Here is a 26873-nt window from a genome sequence, read left to right on the forward strand (position 1 = left end):
TCCAGCTTTCGAAGTTAAGTCTAGTAGCATGCCCCAAAAAATTTTTACTTGGTCATTCATCCAACAAAAAGGTAAAGGCAAAGGAAGACTTGTGGTGTAAATCCCTAGAGACACCATCCATCAATGTGTGGTCAGATTGGGCTAGAATAAACCTGCTGCAAAAACTTTTAAACTTTAAACTTGTCACTTATCCATAAAATAAAGGTCAAATCCATAATCCAAACAAGTCTGAGTTGTAAAATCCATAGATACTTGGTGCAGATAGGACTTGAAGTTCCTATAATATGATTGACAAATACATGTACATGTATAAGCCTGACATTCACTAAAAAATGAGGGAAATTAGCATCTGAAGTAAACCTAGTTGTGTAAATCCCTAGAAGCATCAACCATGCAAGTTTGGTGTAAGGAGAGATTATTTCCAATTACAATGGAATGAACCTTCTCCAAAAACTTTTACTAAGTTACTCATCCAGAAAATGCAGTTGAGTTCCACCATCTGAAGCAAAACTGGATCTTCAATGTAAGGTTGGTCAGCACAGAGCTTTTAGATACTTGAAAATGGACCTCTTGTAAATGGTGATTTAGAAAATGTAGGCTAAATCTAGCATCTAAAGCTAGTCTGATGGTTACTGATTTTTGAGCATGAGAAATGGAGAAAATGAACAGTAATCAAATTCAATAGTCTTTGATTGAAATAATATAAATAAAATGGGAAGTAGATCAAACAATAAAATAGAATCGGGTCCCATGGACAGAAGCAGGCCCTGTAGGCCTGTCACACCTGCCGTGTGTTCCTTGTAACAACTGGACATAGGGAAAAAAATCAATAGACAGTAAATTAGTTTGAAAAATGTTAGTCAGCATTCGACTTGATTATCGATTGATTGTTTTTGTTGACGGAACCATTGTTATTGTATTACCACAGAACTTGCAAAATGCTGACTTTAAATAGGATTGTTGATTTCCTGTTTCATCAACTTGTTTGTCAAAAGCTTGTCATGTGTTAAAAAAGTTCCAACGTACAGCATGGTCTTTTGTACCGATTTAACTCCATATCAGGTAAAAAAAGTAAATTTCTACTTATATAAGAAAATTTTACGTTATGGAAAAGTTAAAAGTCATAACGTTTTGTTGTTATGTTATCATTAACGTCTTTTTCGAATAAAATATCTAAACATGAAACAAATATGTCATACTCTGTGGTATTTTTTACGTAATATCAAGTCGACACAGGAATAAGTAACTTTTTAATTGAAAATATATATGTCGTGGATATATTTAATGTCGAGTTGAAGGTCACAACAAGTGTTTTCTTGTTCTCATTTATATTGTTTTTTAAATAATAAATTTTGCTTTATGTGAAAAAAAAAAGGTCTGCCAAAAATGGGACTCAATTAGTGTCCATGAGCATTCCGATAGATTGATTAAAGACATGATCTCAAAAATCTGCGTAGATATTTTCAATCAGAAACTCTAGCGTCTTTCAAATAGCATATAAAAAACACAATCGATAGCTTCTTTCATTGCAGATTGGTGATACAATAAGCCATTTTCCCCGTTCTAAGAAATGTGCTTTTTTCTTAACAAATTTTCAAAAAAAACTCAAGAAATTTCATTCAAAAAAATTATGATTTTTCTTTCATCTAGAAAATAGAACCTGTGGCACGGGCGGGGGGGGGGGGGGGTTTCCCATGGGCCTGAAAAACCACAACTCTTTTGCTCCAATACAAAATTCTTATAATGAAAGAAAAAGTTATGGTTGTTTTCATACTTTTAAATTTATGTTATTTGAATAAAAACAAAACATTAATCATTGATTATTTAATTCATCATTCTTAATTTAAATCCAGGTCACACAATGAGATGTTCCAGAAGAGGTTTTACATTTTATGTATGACAGAAATGAACCTGCGAAAAATATATGCCAAAAACAAACTCAAAATACTTTTTTTTTATTTAGAACAACTTATTTATTTTCCTGCCAAAATAATTCTAGAAGTAAATTTTGGTCTACGATTTATTTGAATTGAATGTGCTTGGCTTTGTAAACTTGGTGGAAAACGAACGGCGGATTAAGGAATTTTTCTAAAAAGGGGTGTAAGTGTGATTGTATGGAACAGAGGAAGGATTCCATGCCAGCTCAAAACAAGAGGTTGATGAACCACAACGCTCACCAGAATCACACTGGTACTTTGTTTTTCGTCAGGACAATTTTGGGGGACATGTACCCTTTTTTTTTTCTTCTCCAGCCATATTACCCCGTATTGCGGGAAAGCCCCCCCTTACCCTAAAGGGGTTATAATCAGCTGGAATCTATATAACATGGGGATGTTCGATATCAATATGATTAAACTGACCTTGCTGTGCTTAAAAAACGGCATTGCCAGTTAATTCTTTTTTAATGTGGCGGCCGCCAATTATTCCTATAGTGCCAGAAATAAATTTTGGTTACCCATCCAATCCATATTTTGTGCATGAGTAATTTCACACAATTATAAATATATTCGGTTTAATTTCTACCGGAATTAAAATTGGACGAAACAAGTCCTGAATTTATTAAAATTGTAATGCTGTTGTAAGATTTATAGTAAATTCTTTGGCGAATATCTATGTAAAAAAATCAATTTTTTTCCCTTTCCCCAATTTGTATTTTTTTTTACTTGACAGAGACTCAAAGAGTATAGAAGTTGGTAAAGATTTATTTGCTTTATATGTGCTTACATCTACACTTATTCCTTACTCTAGAATGTTTTGGGCCCTGCTAAAATCTTGCTTATTCCTTCAATAAACATTTTTAAAGTTGTTTAATTATAATATGGATAAAAAATTTTCTGATTGGTCTTATATTTTCAGGGGTTTACAGAAAACTGAAAATGCTTTAACCATTGATAAGCTCAATTGACTAACAATTGGGAAAATGAGAATTATTAGTCCATTCATTTTTAAATTTTTAGGGAGTCCCCCCCGTGGCGCAGTGGTAAAAGCGTCTGCTTAGAGTCCAAAAAAGGAGCCTATCCTTACCACGTCGCCGGCTGAATCCCATATGGGACGTGGAGACCGCCGGTCCTTCGGATGAGACCGTATAAACCGAGGTCCCGAGTCGCAGTAGGTCTGGCCAAAAATACCCCTCACTGCTCAATGGCCCTAAAGGGCGAGTATAGGACAAAATTTGCAGCTCTCCCCCGGAAATGGGGGCGTCTCCATATGATTGAAAAATTCTCAGAGGGACGTTAAACAATATACAGTGTACAATCAATCAATTTCTAGGGAACTGCTCACATTGAATTTTATAGAGGGCAAAATATGTTATTTACAGCACTGGCATATATACAGACAAGATATCTACTTTCAGAGATTTAATTAATCCTTGGATGTTTCACAAGAACGGGCTCCCCCCCCTTTTTTTTTATTTTAAAATCTGGGGTCAACCCTATTTTTTTTTTTGGTAGTCTAAGTGATATTTGGTTTGGGATAAGTTACCCTTTTGTCTTTATAAGTTTTTAAATACTAGTATATCATTTTTGCATTTTCGCTATATATGTACAAAAAAAAAGCTTTCTTTTATGTATCAGTCTAAAACGATATATTTAAAAACGGCTTATAGAGACAAAAGGTTACATTATCTATCCAAGTAATGCTTAGTAGACTACCAAAATACAAAAAGGTTTGTCGACCCCAGATTTAAAAGGAAGAGAAAGGGAAAAGGGGGCCCAGCCCCCAAGTGCCTGTGAGATATTTCAGTTAACTTTCCATTACACTGCTGTCACCCATATTGTCTTATAATATTATACATTAAAAATTATGTTTGTACTACATTACTAGAACGTATCGAACTATGGGTTTTTTTCTGCCCCTTGTTACTTTCTTTATGTCTATACTTGGCAGACACAGTGGGTACATTAAAATTCATATACATTTACTAGATGAATATTTAGTTGAACTATATCATTGAGGGGGTTAAGAAGATTTTGGTTTCCTAAGAACAATTTATTCATTTGAATTTACCCATATGGAAGAAGAAACAACACAACTCTGAAAATATCAAATGCCTCAACTTGCAGACAGGTATAAACAAGAGGCCCAGGGGCCACAGCGCTCACCTGAGCACATCAGGCTTGAATTTACTCCACACCCCCCTCCAGGCGTTCATCATTTGAACAAACTAGAATCTACACTACCTGAGGTGATTCCATATAAATATCACAAATCATAGCTTTGAAGTACTTGAAAAGAAGATTTTAAAAGGTTTCCCTATATATCCCTATGTAAAACTTGGGTGGCCATTTTGGCCCCAACCTAACCCCTGGGGGCATGATTTGAAAAAACTTGAATCTACACTACCTGAGGATGATTCTACGTGAGTTTCATCTTTCCTGGCCCAGTGGTTCTTGAGAAGAAGATTTTTAAAGATTTTTTCCCATATTTCCCAGAAAACTTGGGTGGGATTTTGGCCCCATCCTAGCCCCGGGGGTCATGATTTGAACAAACTTGAATCTACACTACCTGAGGATGATTCCACATGAGTTTCATCTTTCCTGTCCTAGTGGTTCTTGAGAAGAAGATTTTTAAAGATTTTTCTTATATATTCCTATGTAAAACTAGGGTCGGCCATTTTGGCCCCACCCTTGCCCCGGGGGCATATTTGAACAAACTTGAATCTACACTACCTGAGGATGATTCCACATGAGTTTCATCTTTCCTGGTCCAGTGGTTCTGGAGAAGAAGATTTTTAAAGATTTTTCCTATATATTCCTATGTAAAACTTGGGTCGGCCATTTTGGCCCCACCTTTGCCCCGGGGGGTCAATTTAACAAACTTAAATCTGCTCTACCTGAGGATGATTCCACATGAGTTTCATCTTTCCTGGCCCAGTGGTTCTGGAGAATAAGATTTTTAAAGATTTTTCCTATATATTCCTATGTAAAACTTGGGTTGGCCATTTTGGCCCCACCCTTGCCCCGGGGGTCATGATTTGAACAAACTTGAATCCACACTACCTGAGGATGATTCCACATGAGTTTCATCTTTCCTGGCCCAGTGGTACTGGAGAAGAAGATTTTTAAAGATTTTTCCTATATATTCCTATGTAAAACTTGGGTCGGCCATTTGGCCCCCCCCTTGCCCCGGGGGTCATGTTTTAACAAACTTGAATCTACACTACCTGAGGATGCCAAGGGTTTCATCTTTCCTGGCCCAGCGGTTCTGGAGAAGAAGATTTTTTAAAAATGCCATAAATTTTTCACAAATTCAAAATTATCTCTCCTTGGAAGGGGGCATGGCCCTTCATTTGAACAAACTTGATTCCCCTTTACCCAAGGATACTTTGTGCCAAGTTTGGTTGAAATTGGCCCAGTGGTTCTTGAGAAGAAGATGAAAATGTGAAAAGTTTATGACAACGACGACAACAACGACAACGACGACAGACAACTGACAAATTTTATCAGAAAAGCTCACTTGAGCCTTCGGCTCAGGTGAGCTAAAAAGGGAAAACAAAATGGTTGGACCAGTAATCAAATCTGGGAACCCTGCATCTTTAGACAGGTGCTCTACCAACTAAGACCCAGGCTGATATCCAAGATCCCATTACACATTTTCCATTGTTGCTTTGGGGTTTGCAAATAAAAGATGAAGATGCTACAAATAATTTTTGGTTAATGTAACTTTGTAGTGTGGAACAAGAGCAGTGCAGAATTAACAATATTAACCGAATTTAAATTTTATTGCATATACAACAACATATGTACAATCCTTTAAATATACTCTATAAGATAAAAAAAGAGTTTAATTGTTCCCCCTCAACAAAACAGAACATTCCATCAGTTTTGAAATCAAGATGGTGTGTCTGTAATTTCTGAACATAGAATTTTTAAGATTGTTTCTTTCAACTTTGAATGCATTCTCAGATGGTTTAGTATCAATAATGATGAAGAAAAAGTAGTCATTAGATATATATCACAAGAACCTCAATGATTAGATAACTTCGGACACTCAGCTCCAAGGAAATTACGAGGTTGGACATATCCATCTTGTTTGTCCCTAAAAAAGAAATATAATTAATTAAAAGTTCAAATTCATAGAAACAAAAAATTTTTTTTAAAAAATGAAGTCACAGCTTTTAAAATTTTTCTTCCTTAAATTTCTGTACTAAAATTCTTTACAGCTGTACAGAGTATATATAACAAAGCTTTCTACGAAGATTCATTAAGTTTCTTTGAAACCTCAACATAAATGCAAAGTGTGATGGAAAGACAGATGAAAGGACACATGAAAGGACCAAAGATGGTTATGAAAAACACTGTATGCCACGTTAAGGTATTAGGGGTGTAATAGCCATGACCTTGATATGACCAAATTAAGCATAGTTATAATGAACAACACTTTCGGCAATATTTTCCTTAGTTTCATGCAATTTTGTCCATACATATTTTTTATGTCTATTATGTAACTGTACCCTCTCGCCAGTGGTGCACCTTTTATGGACAAAGGGTAGAGATGTAATTTTTCGAGTTAGCCAGAGAACAGTTTAATGTTTCATGTATTCAGCTGTAACAATAAGCCCTAGGATTGTAGACAATCAATTTTTTTTAGTTCAAATTCATCAGATATGATATATGAATACTTGTAATGAGAGAATTTGTCTCTTTCAGTGATAATTTTAGCAATTATTGTTATAAAATCGTTTATAATTTTCTGCCAAAGAAAAATATGGTAGGTATGATCAATAAGAAAACATTGTAAATTTTATGTGACATGTATTTGTGATAATATCCAAAAAAAGAATTATTCTATCCACAATATTTATCTATATTCTACATCAGAGTGATGTACCCCCTAAAAATGTAAGCCATTATTTTTTTGTTAATGGTATAGGGTAGGTTGAATAATAACTAATGAGCTTGAGCATATATAAACAAAAGATGATTGTCATACTCAACTCTATTCACTTTAGATTCATTTGTTCAGAAAATTGAGCTCTTCTCACATGACCTTGACCTAGACAAGGTTTTACAAAATAACCTACATTTTTGCAGTTCCCTTGTGTATAAAGTTCTTCATAGTTTATATTTACTTTACAATGAAGGCTAAAATATATTGACCGATCGCGAAACACTGATCAAAGGGTTTTAAAAACAATATTGTGCCTCAGATTTAAATTAATAAAATATGTATAAATAAATATGTTAAATACCCCCCCTTTCCGACGCGGCTAAACTCATGCAAAAAAAAAAACCCACACACATAAAATTCACCCTCACTTTACCCAGAATAAATTATTTGTTCTCATAACTGATATTATTTTTTTGTTAAAGTTCTAAACATATAATTACATTTTTTTTTACTGATCGATCTATTTTGACCATCTCAGATATTTCACATATGATAACATGGATAATTGTAAGTGACTTTATTGTATGTTGCATGAATATCTAGATATTTTAAGTCTATTTTGTAAATTTTTTTTCTAGAAATCATTGATATTTCACAAATCCTGAGAATCATTTAGCACAGCCACAGGTTTGCACATTTCCAGCATATTACATTATGTGGGGTGATACATGTATGTATGCAACATCTGTCGATTAATTGCAGATTCCACAATACACGCCCATGCTATTGATATTGCAACATACATTATTCTCTCAAACTGTTACCTGATATTAAGAGAATCAAAAATTACAATTTAAAGTTACTTCGTTTGTTTTTTCGAAATCGGTGCTATTTTTAGAAGTTGGAAAAACCCTTGTAGTGTGTATATGAAGATAACATCGTTTTGACTGCATATTTTGTCAAACCAAATTATAGTAAGGTGTTTTCTATTTAATATCATATCAATTCTTTCCTATGATTAGTTATAATCCGTTAGTTTGGTGTATGTTTTATGATAGCGTCCAAGGCCGTCTTGACGACGCGCCATTTTTGTTTACGAAGATAGATGTTCCGAGAACTGCCGATGTCAAACACCTCGGTATTTTTACCAGAAGTGGCCTATTACACATCTAATACCTTAATACAGAGTAATGCAGCTGCTATTTCTAACTGTGACATCATAATGCATATGGCATAACAACACCTTTTATAGTAATGTGAGAAAGTATTGAGTTTTAGAATCATGAATTTTAAGACATTTCTTATTGACTGATAAGAAAAATAATAAAACGAACATAACCTTTTGATTCAGTTCAATCCCTAGATATATAGAACTTAAAAAAACACATAGACCTCGCACTTTGTGCTCGGTGGATATGCCTTTCTCCAAGGTCTATAAATCTAGGTAATGACATCAACAAAAGGCTACATTTGTATAATATTCAATCTACATACTAATCCCTGGAATATATATACACCCCCACATGTATGATGCATAAATACATGTAATACTTACACATGATATTTGAGGTAATTACAGACTTCATTAATTTGTTGCTGTGTAATTTCTCCATCAATCTGTGCTAGGTAGGTGTAGAGATCCTTAAATAATGGGAAGGGGATTCTAGAGGGTCCACCCCGGGATCTGCTGTTAAAATCTCACAGATTGTCTTCATGGCATCTGTAATGTTCTAAAAATGAAAGGTTAATGATTGAAAACATTTTTTAAGGAATTATTGTCCCTGAGTTAAATTGTAAATCTAGTTCAGTTATAATCATGTATATTATTTGTTCCAAGAATTAAATACTGTGACTTTTTAAACATAATTGAATTAATCTAAAGATTCTTTAGTTTTACATAAAATGCCTATCATCAGTAAAATATTTTTTTTAAATGAGTCAACATTTTATATAGAGAGAACTTCAAGTAATGAACTAGCTAGGCCACACCTTGATTAACACACTCTAGCTATAAAAGTAAGTACAAGACAATTCCTAAACCAAACTTGTCACTTAGGTATTCTTACCTCTCCTAGTGCTGAAGCACAGAGGGCAAAAAATTTATTCCATTCAACCTCTCCCCCAAAACTCCCTATCCTGACCAGGTCGTCAAATTGTTCTTTGGGGAGAGCTAAATCTGCCCACTTTTTCCCAATTAAGCTTAATGATACTGTCTTCTTTGGACCAAGCTGCAGATATCAACAAAATTGGTTAAATTTGATATTTACAGAAACATTACCATATCCTATGCAGTTTATTTATACAATGATATGACTGTAAATTCTGTCAACTTGAAAGAAAATTGGTTAGATTTTTATAATATAATGTGAATCTATGTTGTTTCACAAGTTTTTTTTTCCTTTCAGATTTATAACATGATTCTTAAGTATATATGTACATTGAAAAAATAATCATAGTTCAATTCCATAATAAATATCTTTGTTGATATGTCATTCTGTGATTGTTAGTTTTCAAACACTTGTTTTCTTTAATGACATTGTGTGATTGTGTCCTCTTAATTGTTTCCAAGAATGTTTCAGGACATGAGTTAAACACAGGCATTTATCAGTGAAAACAATCTGTGAACACTTCAAGTTCTTTTCTGTGATAAGTTTTTGAAGAAAAAACATTTCATATGTGGTAAATGAATACAAATGGCCAACCTTGGAGTCTCAAAAAATGTTCCACCTATATAATTAAATTGGAATTAAATCATGATTAGGAGGGGTGGAATTATGGAAAGGAGTAATTTATTTTGCTAGACAGTAAAGGCATTAATTTGTTGTGCTCAAGATTAACTTTAACATAAATTATCAATTTACTGTTTGAATTACAAGGCCAAACATATTAAAATGATACAATACATGTTCAAGAATCTGACAGATGCATCTGAAATTTCATGGAATGAGCTCAGAAATTAATAATCAAGAACACTATTAACACATGGATACCAAGGATATGGAAGAAAATGAAATCTTAACTAGAGAGTAAAGACATTAACTTTGTACATGTTGTATATATTTTCCTTCTGAATTGTTCCATACCTGTTTATTTAGCACCCTCAAAAGACCTGGGGTAAGACCTGTATCAGTTTTCTGTGTGGCCACGGGCATTTCAAGTCTCTCTTTCACAGGGGGTGTCTCTCCCTTTGCCATGTCTTTGAAATAGCTATAAAATATGTTAAAAAATCTCTTCATTCATAATGTTAATTTTCAAATAGGTATCCATATATATAGATGTTGATACTGAAATAACTTACGCAGCAGACCATGCCAAGACATCTTTTGGTTGAGTGCGAATTGCCGCTTTTGTGAACTGTTTCAGAATATCAGGTAATGACGGTGGGATGTTTATTTGCTGTGAGCAGTAGTAGGCTGCTGGATTGGTAGGCATTTTATAGTCTGAAAATAAAACATCAATGGTAAATGTATAATTATATACTTTCAGACAGTTTAAAAAGACATCCTATCTGGTCAGAGATCCAAATTATTTAGACATATATGCACTCTAATTAATCTAAGAGAAAGTCAAGAGATAAAAGTAAGTCATAATAAGCATGATAAGGACACAAGCTTAATTGTCAATCTGTATTATGATATAACCACTTATCAATTCATTTTAAATTCATTCATTTTCGTTCTTAAATAAAAATTATAAGCAAATTAATCCCTTGTGCTTCATTCAAAGAATGTTTTGGATACTTCAGATAAACATTGATTTTGTAAAGAGGGATGCATTCAAGAAGACAAGTAAGACGACCAACTTGAAGCAAAAATGTATCAAACAATGTCTTAGCCAAATCAACATTCAGCAGAGAAATGACAGTGGTATCAACAGCAACAAAAATCTTGTGAGATTCAATCACTGATCAATACGATTTTTCTAACTTTTTGCCACTCTACATAATCATAAATAAAGAGAAAAAATTCATTTGCGGATCAATATATCATGAAAATCAAAACGTTACGTTTAAATACTCACTTTATGTTTGATAAAGGAAAATCACAGCTTCAGTCAATTTTTTTTCAAAAATACAGTTGCAACCGGAAGTAGGTTATGTTGTTGATAGCAACGACATGCGCATGGTAAATCTTCGTCATTAAAGCGCTTAAAAGTGAGGATCACGTGACAATTTGTTGGTCAACACCGCGTTGTGGTCGTCTGCTGACAAGAAACTGAAAAGAAAAAACCGATTTACAGATTTAAAGAAGTAGTACATACGAAGGTGCAAGTGTTTATAAGGTATGGACAGTTCTTCTGTCAAATGCTGGGCTCTTTCAGTTTCTTTAAAAATACTGATGAAATCAAATGTACATGTATGTTCAAGTAACATTGTTTTTCATATCCAGCATCTCTTCCACTAACCGTCTAAAGATTGCGTTATAAACAAGCAAGTTCTAAATAGCTTGAATTTCAGAGCAGTTTTCACATGCTTTTTGTATGATATAGACGTGGTCTCAAACTTGTGGCATGTAGATCTATCTGTACTGTGGTAGATGGATTCCTATTTTCAGAAAAGGTGGCTCAAAATGTAAGCCTAGTAACATAATGATCACATGCCGATGGATTTCTAATTGGAATGAAATGCTTTGCATCCTTCCTAGTACAACACATTTCATATAATTTTTTTAGTAGACATTACGGTTCTTTCCAGTTGCGATACATTTTGTGTTTATTTTCATTTGCTAAATTTAGTCACTTTACATTTTACATGCTGATTGACAAGAGGAAATTGATTAGAATGTTTTGACTATTGAAGATTATTTTGCAAACTATCAGTCCTCAAAAGTATAAATTAGATATTTTTCAAACTATCAGTCCTCAAAAGTTTGCGTTTAACTTTACCGTTTTTAGTACTTGATTATGCAGAGTAACATTGTTTTTGCCTATGCTAAATCTGTCTGAATAACAATCCAGACTGAAAAATAAACCGAACCTAAAGACAGAAGTGGAAATTGTAGCACCCTGTATCAAACCAAGAAAAAAAACTTTGGTGAATTGTGGTTAACAGTATTAACCGTTTCAGTCTTACTCATTGTGAAATGTACATGCATTGAGGCCTTAATTTAAATTAGTATCATTATGATTTAATAGTTTTAACCATGCTGAATTATTACCAGTCAGTTACTAGCTAGCATAGCCTGCAGACTTTCAAAACTTTGATTCCAATAGGCCGTTTTGCACATATTGAAAAAAAATCAACCATTGAATTCAGAACAGTTTCGTTTCATAAGCAAATTAAAAACTTACTCCAGGATGAATGGTTAAGAAGGGGTAGGAAAGTCGTGCATTTACAAAAAAAATGCATTGATGAGTAATTTTAATGCACTCTATAAACAAAAATAAAGTTAATCATTTGATAAACAAAATGCCTATGAATTTTGTTATAAACTTGTGAAAAAATGAAACAAACTTAACAAAATGCTGGAAAAGGTACACAGAATTCACCTTTTGTACATTTTATGCCATTTTGTGATGTTCATGTACTTCATCAAAACATGTCACAACCAGTGCAGATACAAGACAGTCACAGTAATCTGTTCTTTATGCTGATTGGAATGGCTGCAATATTTATAATCTATATATCTCAAAGCATACATAGAAAAAAATATGAATGTAAAGCATACATCTACCAACTTAAGTGATTTCTCAGAAATACAGTTGACCATGCAGGGACATGTTTTGAATTTGAATGTGCAATTTTATTATTCTGTTAAGATCAGGAATGTAAACAGTGCTGACAACAAATCCTGAATATTTTTTAGAAACACTATAGGTACAAAAACTTGAACTGTTGCTAAAATTACAATTATTTTTTTTTTAATTTCAGACACTCGGAGAAATGGCAACTACACAGTGCCAAAAGAGAAAAAACTAAAGATGTAAGATTTTCAAGAAATGACATTGAATATTTACATGTATAATGTATGCAGCAGTGTAAATGTTTCCCGTTTTAATATACTATTGCATTGATTTTGAGAGAACAGACCATTCATCATGCATTCAAGGAAAATGGTTTAAAACTCAGAAATTTAAAGTGTAATTGATCATGTTGATTATGTGAATTTTTAAAACTGCTTAATTTAAAATACTGTATACAGGGTTATTTTCGCCTTGTCTTATTTTCGCCTTTTCACTCTTGCAAACAATTTTGCTCTGTTTTAAATTCGCCCAGTCATAGTTTTGTTTAAGAAATTATACTGTTTTTTTAATTCGCCCCGTTTTAAGGTTCATCGATACTCTGATAAGAGAGATAACTCTTTTTGACATAAATGTCTATTATTCCTTTATCAAGTTGTTATGTCTTTTTTGTCCAATTTTGCACTGCAGGCTGTGCTATAATTGTTTGTATTTTACTTATAAAATATATTTCTTTTGGAAAATCATTAAGGTTCCAGCAACATTTTATATGAGTGAGCAGAGGGTTTATCCTTAAATTCGCCCAAATGAAGGTAGGGTAAAAGGGCAAAATTTCCCCTGTATTCAGTATCATGTTTTCTGTCTGTTGTGGTTGTCTGTAAAGTTTGATATAAGGTTTGAGATAACTTTATTTTAAATTCAAACTGCTATTTTTGGCATGCTTTAATGACATTTTGATCATTATTATTTCAACAAAATTGTTTACACTTGTTCACAGGTATATATATGTTAACCTTGATTAATTTTGATTTTAGTTGACAGGGATTTTTGCAAATGAAACTGTGACAGAACAGAAGTCTATATTGTTTGTGAAGAAACTTTGGCTGTGGCAGTTTCAAACATTGCTTACCTAAGAGCCTTGTTTAGACATGCATTTGAAATAATGAGAATTGAAGGTACAGATTAATTCCTTACAAGATTTGATAAAATGCTGTACAAATTTTAATTTAAGTGGATATTTATGGTTAGGTATCATAAATTTGAAAGAATTGGAAAATAAGAACAACAGTGTAATGTTTTTCATACTTTATCATTTTTCTATCAGATCACGTAAAACATTACTTTAATGCTGTTAAGCAACCACCTGTATAGATTTCACTAGCACATACTGGCTCTCCCATCAATGAAGAAACTTAAGTCTTTATACAATAATACAAATTTAAAATCAATGATACAATTTTAATTCTTATTAATTATTATATAATTGTGTACATGTTAAGTATTTTTTCTGCAACGGAACTTAAATTCCTGTACTAACAATCAAAGAAAGCATTTTATTGCTTTTAATACCATATACCTATAATTTCATTCCAATTCAAGTCCAATGACTGCATTTATAATTTTCATCCTATAGACCTACATTTGAAAACTTTGAGAGATGACAGTGCTTGTCCAGGAGTGTGTAAATTCATACAGTATATGAAAGGATGCTTTGATGCCTTGGACAAGAAATATGTAAGTATGGAAATATTGTATCAGAACACTGCATGTGTATTGTGATTGTATGATTAAAATGTGCTTTACTTAAGCTTGGACAAATTTCAAAATTTGTGACTGCATACCATAGCAGAAATAAATTTATACTACATACAAAATGTCTTTAATATAAATTTAATAGTACTATAAGAAGAATGTTGGAAGATTTTTTTGTTATTATGTATTTTTTAAATTTCAGCTCAGAATACTTATCCTAGGGGTATGTAACAATTAATATCACTTATTTTCTGAATTCCTGAAAGCTCCATTGCTCTCTATATAAGCATAAAAATCCCATAATATAAGCTGTTTTCAGTATCCTAGATCACAATGATGCTACAGATGACAGTTAATTTGGACCCAGTATTAAGTCATCAATGGGCTAAAAATTCGGAATTCATTTGCTGAAATTCAGATACAATTGGTTTTATTTTGCAACAAAGTCTTCAGTTTAAGGATATACATTGTACTTCACATAGCATTTTGAAAGACGGGTTGTTTTTACTCAAAGTCTCATATCTTTATTTCAAATGAAGTGTTTCTGAAAGAAAAAAAAGTTTATATTGTTATTTGACAATGCGTGATCATTTTTAAAAAGAAGTATGGTTCTACATTTCAGCTCTACCGTGATCCAGAAAACCCTGAGGTAAGTTGACCATTTAAGTATTCTATATAATATATGTACCGGGTAATGGTTTGGGTCGTGGATATCAGCTTGGGTAGCTCAGTTGGTAAAGCACCTGACTAGAGATGCAGGGGTGTAGGTTCAATTACTGGACCAGCCAAACATTTTCTCCCTTCCTGTCACAGATTTGGTGCCATTGACCACCACTGGAATTGCAGGTGAAAGACCTGCCAGGGGTTAATAAGAACTTGGGTTGTGTCTTCGCCCTTGAAGACAATTTAAGGAGGGAGAAATGTAATGGCTTGGGTCGTTGATATTGGCCTGGGTAGCTCAGTTTGTAGTGCACCTGACCAGTGATGCAGGGTTCCCGGGTTTGATTCCTGGTCCAGCCATACATTTTCTCCCTTCCTGTTACAAATATATATAAACCTGTGTAACATTTCTTTATATTCATTTAAGCATTCTTTATTATATAATATTACTTTGAAGGTTGCTGACTGTTTACAGAAATATATGATTGATCAATCAGATGAAGAAACCTGATATATTTCTGTAAATAGTCAATAACAAACCTATTATGTATAAATGATTTATTTTCTCAGTCACTTGGATAGAAATAAATAATTTCTGAAAAAAAAAAAAAAATTAAAATGGTTAGATGTCATCTATATTACTAGATAAAAGTGCTCGCCTTCCAGAGGTGTCCATCAAATTAAAATATGACAGTTGTTTCATATGTTTGAACCAATGAAATTGTAAAAATTCAGTTCAAAAATAATACATGTAATACATTTACTTCTTTATTTTTACATACATGGGTAGTCCCCAAAAATTTGTAGACAGGGAAACAGTTTATTTCTCTTTGATGCATTAATTTTTTTCTTGTCATAACAAAAAGTAACATTTTATGACCATGTATTTCAAATTTCATGATAATATCACATTTAATAAGAATATTATGAAAAAATAAAGAAATAAAGAAATAAAGCATGTAAGTGTACATCGGCGGACGAAAGCAAGCGTAATTTACGTCTCATAACGTCATGATCTTTTTGTCTCCTTCACACGGGTATGTTAACATTCAATAATATTTTTCAAAGAGAAAGATTACTCTTGACTTAGAGACTTATTTAAATTCACTACTTTCCGGTGTTTTGTTGTTTTTTACAAGCAAATTCAAATTTTAGTTGAAATTTAGTCTAAAGATCGCAATACACTGTAGGAAGCAGAGAATACATATTGTTTGACGTCGTTCGTGGCCAAGATTGTTCCCAATTGTCTGTGTACCTTTACAAACAGTACTCTTCTTCTTACATGCTGTAACTAATTTCAGTATGGAGGAAAAACTCCCATTGAATCTGCCATTTAAATATAACTTCCCTATTAAAATCTAGTGTGTAATGTCACTTCTGTACTTTTTTTTCCTGTCTTTGATGTATACAAACCTTATTTAAATATATTTATGATAGATCAATGCGCCAGTTTCGCGTTTGACGACGTCATTTTTATCAAACTCAATTCCAACAACACTTTGAGAATCATGACACCAATGGTCTGTTTTCAATGCTATTTATATGACGTTTTGACATGTTATTGAGATTTTGATTCTGGTTTCACTGATTAAAATTTGAGTTCAATGTTTTACATAGTACTAAAGAAATCAAAGCAAATGTAATAGGGCTGTCTCTCGTATATGCGTAAATTATTCCAAATTTTGTCTATGCGCCGACAGACCTAATCGACCTCCATTTAAATCGTCCTAATATCATCAAAATGAAAGATGTAAATTTAAAAATCAACAATTTTAAAGATCATTGTTTATATTATGTCTATGCAAAATTTGGTTAGTATTGGTTGCATGTTCAAAAAATTATTAACATTGTCTACGACTTTGGGACAACCCTCATATTGTTTCATATGATGAAAGTGGGATAATATTCATGAAAGACTGCATAACTTCTTGAATATTTAATTCAACCTTATTAGATCAATCATTTGGTGATGCTACATGTATGTACCTTTTTTGTAGACCTTGATTGAATCGTATACATTCAAGTTCAGCTATGCAGACGAGACAGGAGTAGATATCTACAGGTAAGGAACCAGGTGGATTTTTTTTTCCTGTTCAAGACATACAGATCTGAAAAGTTTGAGATGCAAACTTTTTGAAAATGATTTTTAAGAATGTATTTATTTTTTTTTTGGATAAACAAGATTTAGACACTGTTTTAGTTTTCTTTTTTTTTGGGGGGGGGGAGGATAAGAAATGATTTCCACGTTAAAGGTAAAAGAAAAATTGCAGAAGCTTATAAGCATTCTTATTTGGAATCAGTTTTTGTTAAAATGGAAAGTGTCTATCTTTGACAGAAGTATGTACTCAAGATGCTTAGCCCTATTATGTGGGCACAACCCCTTCATAACTATTATGATTTTCATCTCATTTCCCCAGTCACTATGATGAGTGTTTCAAAATACTAACCTGCAAGGCTTTCCTTCAAAAACCCAAAACTTTTTAAGTTTGAAAAAAATTCTATTACATTACATTTTCAGTTTGTGGGTTAATTACAATTTATATTTAACTTAAAAAATATATTTTTTTGCTTTTAATACATGTAACAGCATTGAAGGGATCTATGTTCTATAGAATGAAAGTACGTTAATGATCTATATAGATATAACTGTTAAATACACATACTCGTATTTGATAAAATTTTATTAATGAAATTTATTTAGAAATAACCAAAAGATATCAAGTGCCAACACTGCGAGTGAAATCAAGAAAGCCACAATTCGCCTCCTTCGCACAATTGTTGTTTTAACACAGACAATGAATGCCATTCCAGAGGACACTATGCTGACCATGAAGTTGCTTTATTATGATGATGGTAAGCTTTATCTGGACATATAAATTATATTTTGTGACATTTGTATACAGTAAATGAACTATTATTCGCAATTTATCAGTTTGAAATCAATCTGGGACGATTAATTTTTGCTACTGAGGAAATATTTTCTACAGAGAAGAAGGAAATATATGTTTCAATTGTTGTGAGTAAATATTCTTGACTTAAAGAAGGTCACAAAACTCGCAGATATTTCTTATCAGGAATAAAAGTTGATTAACAGTATTACATGGATTGTTATAAAGGAGGGGCTGACAAATTCTGTTGCCTGACACCCTGGAGTGAATTCTAGAAGGGGCAAATTAATTTTTGATATGCGCTATAATAGTGAAAGAACCACAAAAGCATCTAAGCATACACAGTATGAAAAAAAATTTAATAAAAACAATGCTTTACAAATCATGGTGTAAGGTTGTGATACAACTTTACATATTTTACGTACCTACTGTAGGGAGATTTATTAACTTTAAGCAATATCCAAAGCAGCAAGGAATATTTCAACCATGCAGTTGTCAGTGGGCAAGTGCTTGAAGAAGTCTATTTGTCAGACTATTAAATACATATCTTTTTTAGCTGATCTTTAATTTGTCATTCTAATTTTCTAGTTACCCCTCCAGAATATGAACCCCCTGGATTTAAGCCATCCACCTGCACAGATTTCAAATATGAAGAGGAACCAGTGACCATCAATGTTGGAGATGTTGCAACTGTAAGATTTCTCTTTTTGTAAAAGTTTTAAAGGTTGTTAAAAAGGATGTAGAATCATTGACAAATAGAAAACAGTACAGCATATTCTAATGCACTGAATTTTCTGCCATGTAAAGAAGGTGTAAAAGCAAGTTTCATTGTTAATTTTACTTGTAAATATAATTGAAATACTAATAGTAATGGCTTAAATATACTTTATTATGCATGTTGCCTATTTTACTAGCCTTACCACAGGTATGTTTATCTGTTGATATTATAAGTTTGCTGATTTTTGTTTATTTTAGAACAAATTATGTTAATTCATTTCATCTGAGCCAAAGGCTCAATCAAGTGAGCTTTTCTGATGGAAATTTGTCTGGCGATTGTTTTAAACATTTTTATATACTTGCATTTTCAACAATAGGTACTTAGAGCTTGGATAAAGCTAATTCAAATTTTATAGTTGAAAGATTGCCAGGCACTCTCTCGTAATATTTGTTGAAAATTGTGAAAATAAGCTGGTGTCTTTAAAAAAAGATAATTTTAACCAAAGAACCAGGAAAGACAACTTGTATAGAAGCTTCCTTTCACAGAGTAGATCAAAATCTGTAGATATTTCAGGCTTTGCATCAGTCAATATTTAATTTAAATGTACATTACAGTGATTCAAAATGCATTGCGAGATAGCCGTTAAATCAACAATTTTCATGTGGGTTTCATTTATGGCATGAAGAGATCTATGAAGTCATATCCTTTATGAAATGAAAAATTTTCAAATTTTGTATCAACTCAACACTTCTTCCAAATATAATCCCCATGAACCAGTTTCTTTTGCTTAAACTACAAAAATAAGTCCGTGCATGGCTATCAAAAGACTTTTTTCACCTGTTCATTATTTTAAAAGAAATGTACAACATGTGAAAGAAATAGAGTGGTCCAGGGGCCTCTTGTTTTATTCATTTCCCACTGAGAGTGGAAATAGTTTTGTTAATGCAGAATGATGAAGTCTAAGATTATAGACACAGTTTAAGTTCATACTAACAATACCTGTTTATAATAATAAGTGCATTTGAATTAAACATAGCTATTAGTGAAACTTTAAGGGGAAAATCTACATTAAAAATTCAGCATATATACTTCTGGATGTGTAACATTATGGATATAGTGAAGTAAATTTGTACCTTTATTAGGTCCCTATGACTTTGCTCTATCTGAGTTTTACTGTACAAAGTTTAAGTTGTTTACCAGTAATGTTCAATAATATTAATTTCTCTATGCAGATGCTTTTCAAATGTGGTTTCTTTTATTTCTTTTACAGAATTAAGATGAGGGTGAAGACAAATGAAGCAATGTTTGACGTCAAGGAGGAGGAGACAGCTGAGATGAAGACAGAGGCTGAAGTTCACACTGTATGTAAAGTAGACTTCAAACAATGTATTGAGCTTGATCTCAGATGACCATCAGTTTTGTCTTTAGATTCTTGAGCAAAAAGATAAAGATGTAGTGGACAATGTTAATTTACTTCTCAATGAATGAATGCAGTTGCCTCAAGAGTTCACTAGTTCTTTCTCAATAACATGATAATTGCAGCAATGATCAATAACATTTATATGTAGGTTAGATGTTAATATCATGTGATACAATTTACATATATTGTAAAATTACATATTTTCATGGGGTCAAAATTTTTGAGGATTGAGGTAATGCTTATTGGAGATTTTATTTCATGGTGGGAAATGTTAAGTAGTTATATATATGAAATTTTACATTTTGTGGTGGTCATAATTTGTGGGTCTCTCCATACCTCAAGAACATGAAAAATTAGACCCTCACGAAAATTTGTGATTTCACAGTACCAGTGATTCATTTCGAAAAATGATTGAATGGGTACAGTGTACCCCTCTGTCAGAAAGCAATGGGTCAGAACTCAAAATCAATGGGTCAGAATTTTAACAACTATGAATGTGATATCAAGCCAAGTTTTTTTTCTTCAGTTACCGTATTTGGCGGAATATAATACGCACTTTTTTCCTAAAATAAATTTCTGTAAGAAAGGAGCGCGTTCTTTACATGAAAATGGGATTTTCATATGTTTTTCTTTCCGGTGAAACATGGCTATCATACGTACATACCGTAGTATTACCTATAGAGACATGTGTAATTTCTTTTGTTTATCGCCATATTTTAATATAAACTTCGGAATTTATTGTTGGAAAGTATGCTTGTTAAAAATGTCATTTTCATAACCTTTTGATACTATAATGACATGAAAAAGCAAGTTAAAATTAATTTGAGCTACATGTTTATTGTCTCCCCGACTCTCCATGTAGGCTGCCATTACCGATGTTATTTTTAGACGTGCACTCCTTCCGTAATAATCAGACAAAGCTATGTCTTTTTTTAATGAAATACAATAAATAAAAAAATATTTTAGGTTGTAAATAACTCAGTGAAAATTCACTGCAACATAAACACCCTCTCTATGTACCAATGAAAGGAAGCCAATGTTTTAAACATGTGCGCTGGTCACTTGATAATTATCTCCCAACACCCCTCCAGGCAATTTTATTGTCTACCAAATCCAAAGCAATGCTTTTACAGTTAGAGCACTGATTTTTTCTGTCCTTATAATTTGCTTTGATTATTGATATTTTCTTTGTTAAAATCGGGACGGTTTATGACCAGCTTTCGTATACTGTGTTAGCGGCTGAGCACGTGTTAATTACGACATATTAAACAATTAAAATGTAATTTTACCGTATCTTATACTTTAAGCCTTATGTTTAAATGATTTATAGTAGAAAAATGAAGTATGCTAAAACCAAAACGTGTTGCAGTTCTTCCGAAAAACAGAATGAACGATAAAAATAGAAACTGGAAACTTCGATTCTATTTTATGGGGGTAATCACTTATGCGTATTCAGGACGCACTGGACAAAAACCAATGGGTATTTAATGAATTTATTGCGTAAATTACGCAATACGCAGGGCAAAATGAATCACTGCAGTACAATAACATAAAGTTATAATAAACCTCAAAAGACTTGAAATGCACTATAAATACAAACCTTTGTCATAATACATGTAAACATTTTTATCTATTTCTTTCAAGGACACTAAAAAAGATGAGAAGATAAAGAAAGATGAATCACAACCAACTCCAGTGGTCCCAACAGAGAGTCCTGAAATTCCAGGTAGAAGACATTGTTTAGATGCTGACCTACTGAAATTTAGACACCTATATGTCTTGGCTGATGTCGAAGATCTTTCATCTGTATACTTCTTGAAATCTTTAACACATCTGACCAGAAAAGAAAATAGATGCCATAAAACATCAAACTGTTTAATTTGATGCTTATGGAAGCCATGAGAATGAATTTTTCCTTAGTACTTTGAAGTGAAAATAATTGATTTTTAAATTTTAAACAGTAGATTATAATCTCTGTTGTAGATTTTTCATTTTTCCTCTTTCTGCATTGGACAAACAAAGTAAAATCTAATTTTGATAAATTCAAACAAAGGCACTATTTTGGGGGCTAATTATAGTGATAAGTGAGCCAATGAGAGATAGAATTCTGAGCTGATGGTTTTCTTGATTCTCTTTATTTGGAAATACTTGTAGCTATTTTATGATATTCATGTTTTGTAGGTTCTGATGGTAAAGCAGTTGAAATGCTTGGCTCTGAAATGAGTCAGATGACAGAAACAGAGGAGGAATTTGGGGTCCGATGTCCATGTGGTTGTAATGAGGTCAGTCATACTTTGAATACCAGGAATGTGAAGATTGTCTTTGGTATTGTAACAGATTTTGTAACATACCATTGTAAATTGTAGGATGATGGTCTGATGGTGTTGTGTGCAATCTGTAAGTACTGGCAACATGGGTTGTGCTTCTGTATCAAGGAGGAATATGAGGCCCCAGAGCACCATGTGTGTGATGTCTGTGCTGATGTTAGTATGAAATGACATTTAAACTCTGACAATTAATTTAGCCATATAATGACATAAAAAGCATGACTTGTAATATGGCAATATACCGGGTACTGTAATTAATGGGAAAAAATGAGATACTTAATCTTATTTTGTTTTCACAGAAAGATGATCCTATAAAGCAGCCAACAGATCCCTATCTGTACAAGCTGAGCCCTATAGCTATTCAGGTGATTACTTCTATCAAATAATTATAATATGTTATTTACAGAGGTATTTCAGTGATGAAAGTCAATTGTGGAATTGCTTTAATACCATTGAATTGCGATTTCTTCTGAATAAATCACTGGTTGATCCTATTATTTAAACTAAAGTGATAGAGTTGGTATCCATGTTTGTATGTGTGATTCATTTAATTTGAGAAATAGGATGGTTTTTTAGCCATAAATATGGCGATTCTGTTAATTCAAAACTTAACTTTTGATCTAATGGGAAAAATGGAAATGAAGTCAATCATAATGCAGTTTGGCAATAATAGCTTCAAGGACCAATACTCAGTGGGCATGAGCAGAGCATAGTTCACAGATATAAATTGGATTATGATTAGAATTTTAAACAGGTTTTATGCACCAGCAACAATAATTTGAATATTTATTACCCTATAATTGCTACACACATTCATATAAATTAAACATGCAGGTAGAGAGTAAATGCATAGTGGGAACAACTTATTACACTTTCTATTTAATACTATATTTATTTAGTATTGATCATCCTTATATTGAGGTACCAAAGCAGCCTAACATAATGCCTAGGATGCTCAGGGCTTCCCATCCCTTCTATTTAATTTCTTAAAGTATTCTGTGATTCAGCAAAAAAGTTCAGGAAGTACTTTGTTACCCTGTTCTTTGGGCAGAATGATACAGTAAAACTCGGTTATGACAAAGTCACTGGGATCTTCGAAATTACTTTGCTATATCCGTAATTTGTTATAATTATCTGTATAAGGAATTTGTTAAATTTATATAGTTGGGAATCCAAAATAATTTCGCTATATTTGTGAATTCACAATATCCGTGTTTGTAAAAAGTTTTGTCGTAGCCCACTCATGCACCTTTTTATTTTAGACAACATGTCTGTACAGAAGAGCTCTGATGGCAGCTACTGAGTCCAGCAGAGTTGTGGCACCGAGTCTGGCCAAGAGGCTGGGAGTAGAAGTGAATATTGCTCATGGACTCATTGACAGAATGGAAAAAGAAGGATATGTGAAAAATTCTGGGAAGGGCAAAAAGTGAGATATTATTAAGTACTGTAGACGTACTTTTTTCCGCGGGGTCATAATTCCGCGGAATCACAATTTCTGTTTAATCCGCGGGTAGAAAATTACGCGGATTTCTTAAACTGTTACTATATGCCTTACATTAATATAAAGTACGCTTGGACAAATTTCCGCGGAAAATTTGTGACCGCGTACATAGCGTAAAATAATAGCACGCGGAAAAAAGTACTTCTACAGTAAATTGAAGTTTACAAAGTACATTTTACTGATGTAATGAATGATATTGAAAGACTTGCATACATATAGTATAATATGCATATTTTTTTTAGGCTGGGAAAAATGGTAGACAATGAGAAAATAATGAATGAGGGAGTTGAAAAGTACCTTATTAATAAGACTGTCATCAGCAATGAAGGAAATAAGGTATATGCTTGTAAAAAAAACCCACGTGGTTTGAAAATTCAAATTTGATAGGGTAAGCTCTCATGAAGTAAAGTATTTCAATCGGAACTTTTAGATTCTGACTTCTGTTCTGTATTTTAGATGGAAGAGACACAAGATGTTGAGTCAACTGAAAAGGTAAGTAAGAAAAAAAGGAAGAACAGTTTTTCAGTTTACCTCAGGAGTTGAGTAAGCTTATGTGTATTTAGGAATCACTGTCCAATTTTTGGATATTCCAGGGCGTGAATGATAGTTGGAAAGGTAAGATAATTTGCATAACAGGTGAAGTCTGTTATGCATAAATTATCCCATGTTTCCAACTGTTGTTGATGTCCCTGAATTTACATTGTATGGATAAGCCTCCGCTTTTTTTAAGAGGTTCAGTCCCACAAAGCTATAAGCCCTGCCTCTAAACACTTTCACAGATGATGCATTTAGGTTTTCATACTACCAGTTTGGATGCCTAATCTTAATTTCTACTGAATCTGACTAAATTTTCTGAGTGATTGAACAGTAAAATGTTTTGGGGAGCAAGTCCAATCCCAAATGACTTGAAATCCTACCGAGACCAAACTTGCACAGATATTGCATCTAAGGATGCACACTACCAAAATATTTATTGAGTGTGGGACTTATCCTTATTTTTTCTTGACTTCCACCTTCCATGTGAATGACCTGACATAATTACTTATATGTATCAGGTTTGTTAGTGATTGTATACAGAAATATTTGAGGTGAATCAATCTCATAGACCTTCAGTTGTTCTTAACTTTTAATTGGCCATTGATCCTTTTAAATTTTGCCGTGGCTATCAAAGCAAAAAGGGAGATCACAATTCTAATTCTAAATATACACATATAAAGTCTGCATGATCATTAAATGTGGGAGATACTATGGTTTCATTTATATGCTTGGGAATTTGAATTTGTCAAATTTTGTTTTTTAAGGAAAATAAATCAGTTCATATATATGAATTTGAGACAGTTATGTTCTATAATTACTGGTAGTAAAATCTGTCCATGTGTAGTTCACTGTACATCACATAATTGTGCGGTCTGGCTCAACTTCTGACAGGTAATTTTCAAAGCTACAAATAATCAAATGTTTTAGTACGTTAAAACTGGTTTAAATAATATCTGATTGTGTACCTTAATTACTAAATTGTTCTGATGGTATGGGAACAGAATAAATTACCAACAATTTAATTTTTTTTCCATTGTTGAAAAAAGCACATAGAGAAAATTACTGACATGACTGAAGATATGGAGCTAGGAGAACAGAAAAAGCGAAGGAAAAAGAAACTGGGACCAATATCAGAGGTAATACATATACATGTATTTTCATCAAATTGCAATTTTTTAAAACTATAAAAGCCAGAAGGCTTCCTTATACCACCTCCATCAATCGAAAATTACTATTAAACTAAATTAATGAAATAATGAAGACATGTTCTTTATGAAATAGATTTTAACTTTATTATTTTTTTCACAAAAGTAATCTGATCTGATTTAAAACTTATTTATAGAATGTGATTTAAATTCTGATGCAATGAATAATGTAGGTTAGACAAAGTCCTCGTCTACTGCAAAAGAAACCTGATGACGACAAAGATTCTCAGCAGATTCAGAGAAAAGGCCAAGAAAAGAGGCATATAGAAAGATATATGAGGTATGATGAACTTTGGTAAATTATCTGTGATACAAATACATGTACTTTTCAGTTTCACTGTGTTAGTGAACAAAATTGATTCAAAATTTTCCATTTATGATATAGGTTTTAAAATCTCAGAAAATATAACAGTTATAATTCTTAATATGAATAGCCTTTCAAGGCTCAGATATTTAGTAGCATGCTCAATGTCAAATGAGGAAAAGAACTGGACTTCAAGATAATGATATTTTAAAAATGAACATCCAATATTCAGAAAATACTGAAAAATGGATAATTTGCCTATGATATCAAACTACAAACATCACTAGAAAGGCAGTTGCTATATGTTTTTTTCAACTGTCTGTCAAATTTTATGTTGACAAACTTAACGTATATATATTTTCAGAATTCTGAGTTTGAGATTGCTGACAGTGGGGTGTGACAGTTGATGAAGACTATCCTAGAAGTAAGAAGAAAGCAAGTGATGTTTCGAAGGCCATCATGGTTTGATGAGAGACTGTACCAGCATTAAAACATGTCAACAGAGATAAAGTCCTGAAAATTGAATGTATATATTTTAGAATTTATGAAACTTGAATCATTTCTTAAATTTTTGACTTACTTGTCAGATTATAGTGCAAAGTCTAGTAGGTTTTCAGTCTATGAATTTTATGTGAATTCAGTTCATCAACCTCCCTCAGCAAATAAATCCCCATTTTTGTCATTTAGGTAATAAATTTATACTTAACCTTAAGTAAATTGAGAGAATGTTTTCAATATCTCTGGGCAAAAGAGGACACAAACTATGAATTTTAGGCCATTGTACATGGAAATAAACTTTTGCTACAGGCAAATAATTTTGAAGATAACATTCAATTCTATTAATTAAAATTCTTCTAACTTCAGAATTTGGGCTTTTGTATGCAATATCATGTAACAGCTATTGTTGAATTTAGGGTTTAGGGTTGGTTGGAGTTGTTCTCCACCCAATTGCAATTTGCCAAAATTAAATCATTATCTGTCCAAATGAAAAGCATGACTTGATAATTATCTTCCATGAATTTCATATATGAGTACATGTAACTTAGTAGGG

At 32.6% G+C, this 26873-nt stretch overlaps 2 pseudogenes; one reads left to right on the forward strand and one right to left on the reverse strand.

Moving 5' to 3' along the window:
* Positions 1-5707: 5707 nt before the first annotated feature.
* LOC134272710 (ropporin-1-like protein) lies at positions 5708-10984 on the reverse strand (annotated as a pseudogene).
* Positions 10985-12368: 1384 nt separating this feature from the next.
* Positions 12369-25798, forward strand: LOC134272709 (HORMA domain-containing protein 1-like; annotated as a pseudogene).
* Positions 25799-26873: the final 1075 nt, after the last annotated feature.

Source organism: Saccostrea cucullata, unplaced genomic scaffold, assembly GCF_032062105.1.
Source record: "Saccostrea cucullata isolate Sc308-1 unplaced genomic scaffold, CSIRO_AGI_Scuc_v1 ctg8389, whole genome shotgun sequence".
Classification (NCBI taxonomy): Eukaryota; Metazoa; Mollusca; class Bivalvia; order Ostreida; family Ostreidae; genus Saccostrea; species Saccostrea cuccullata.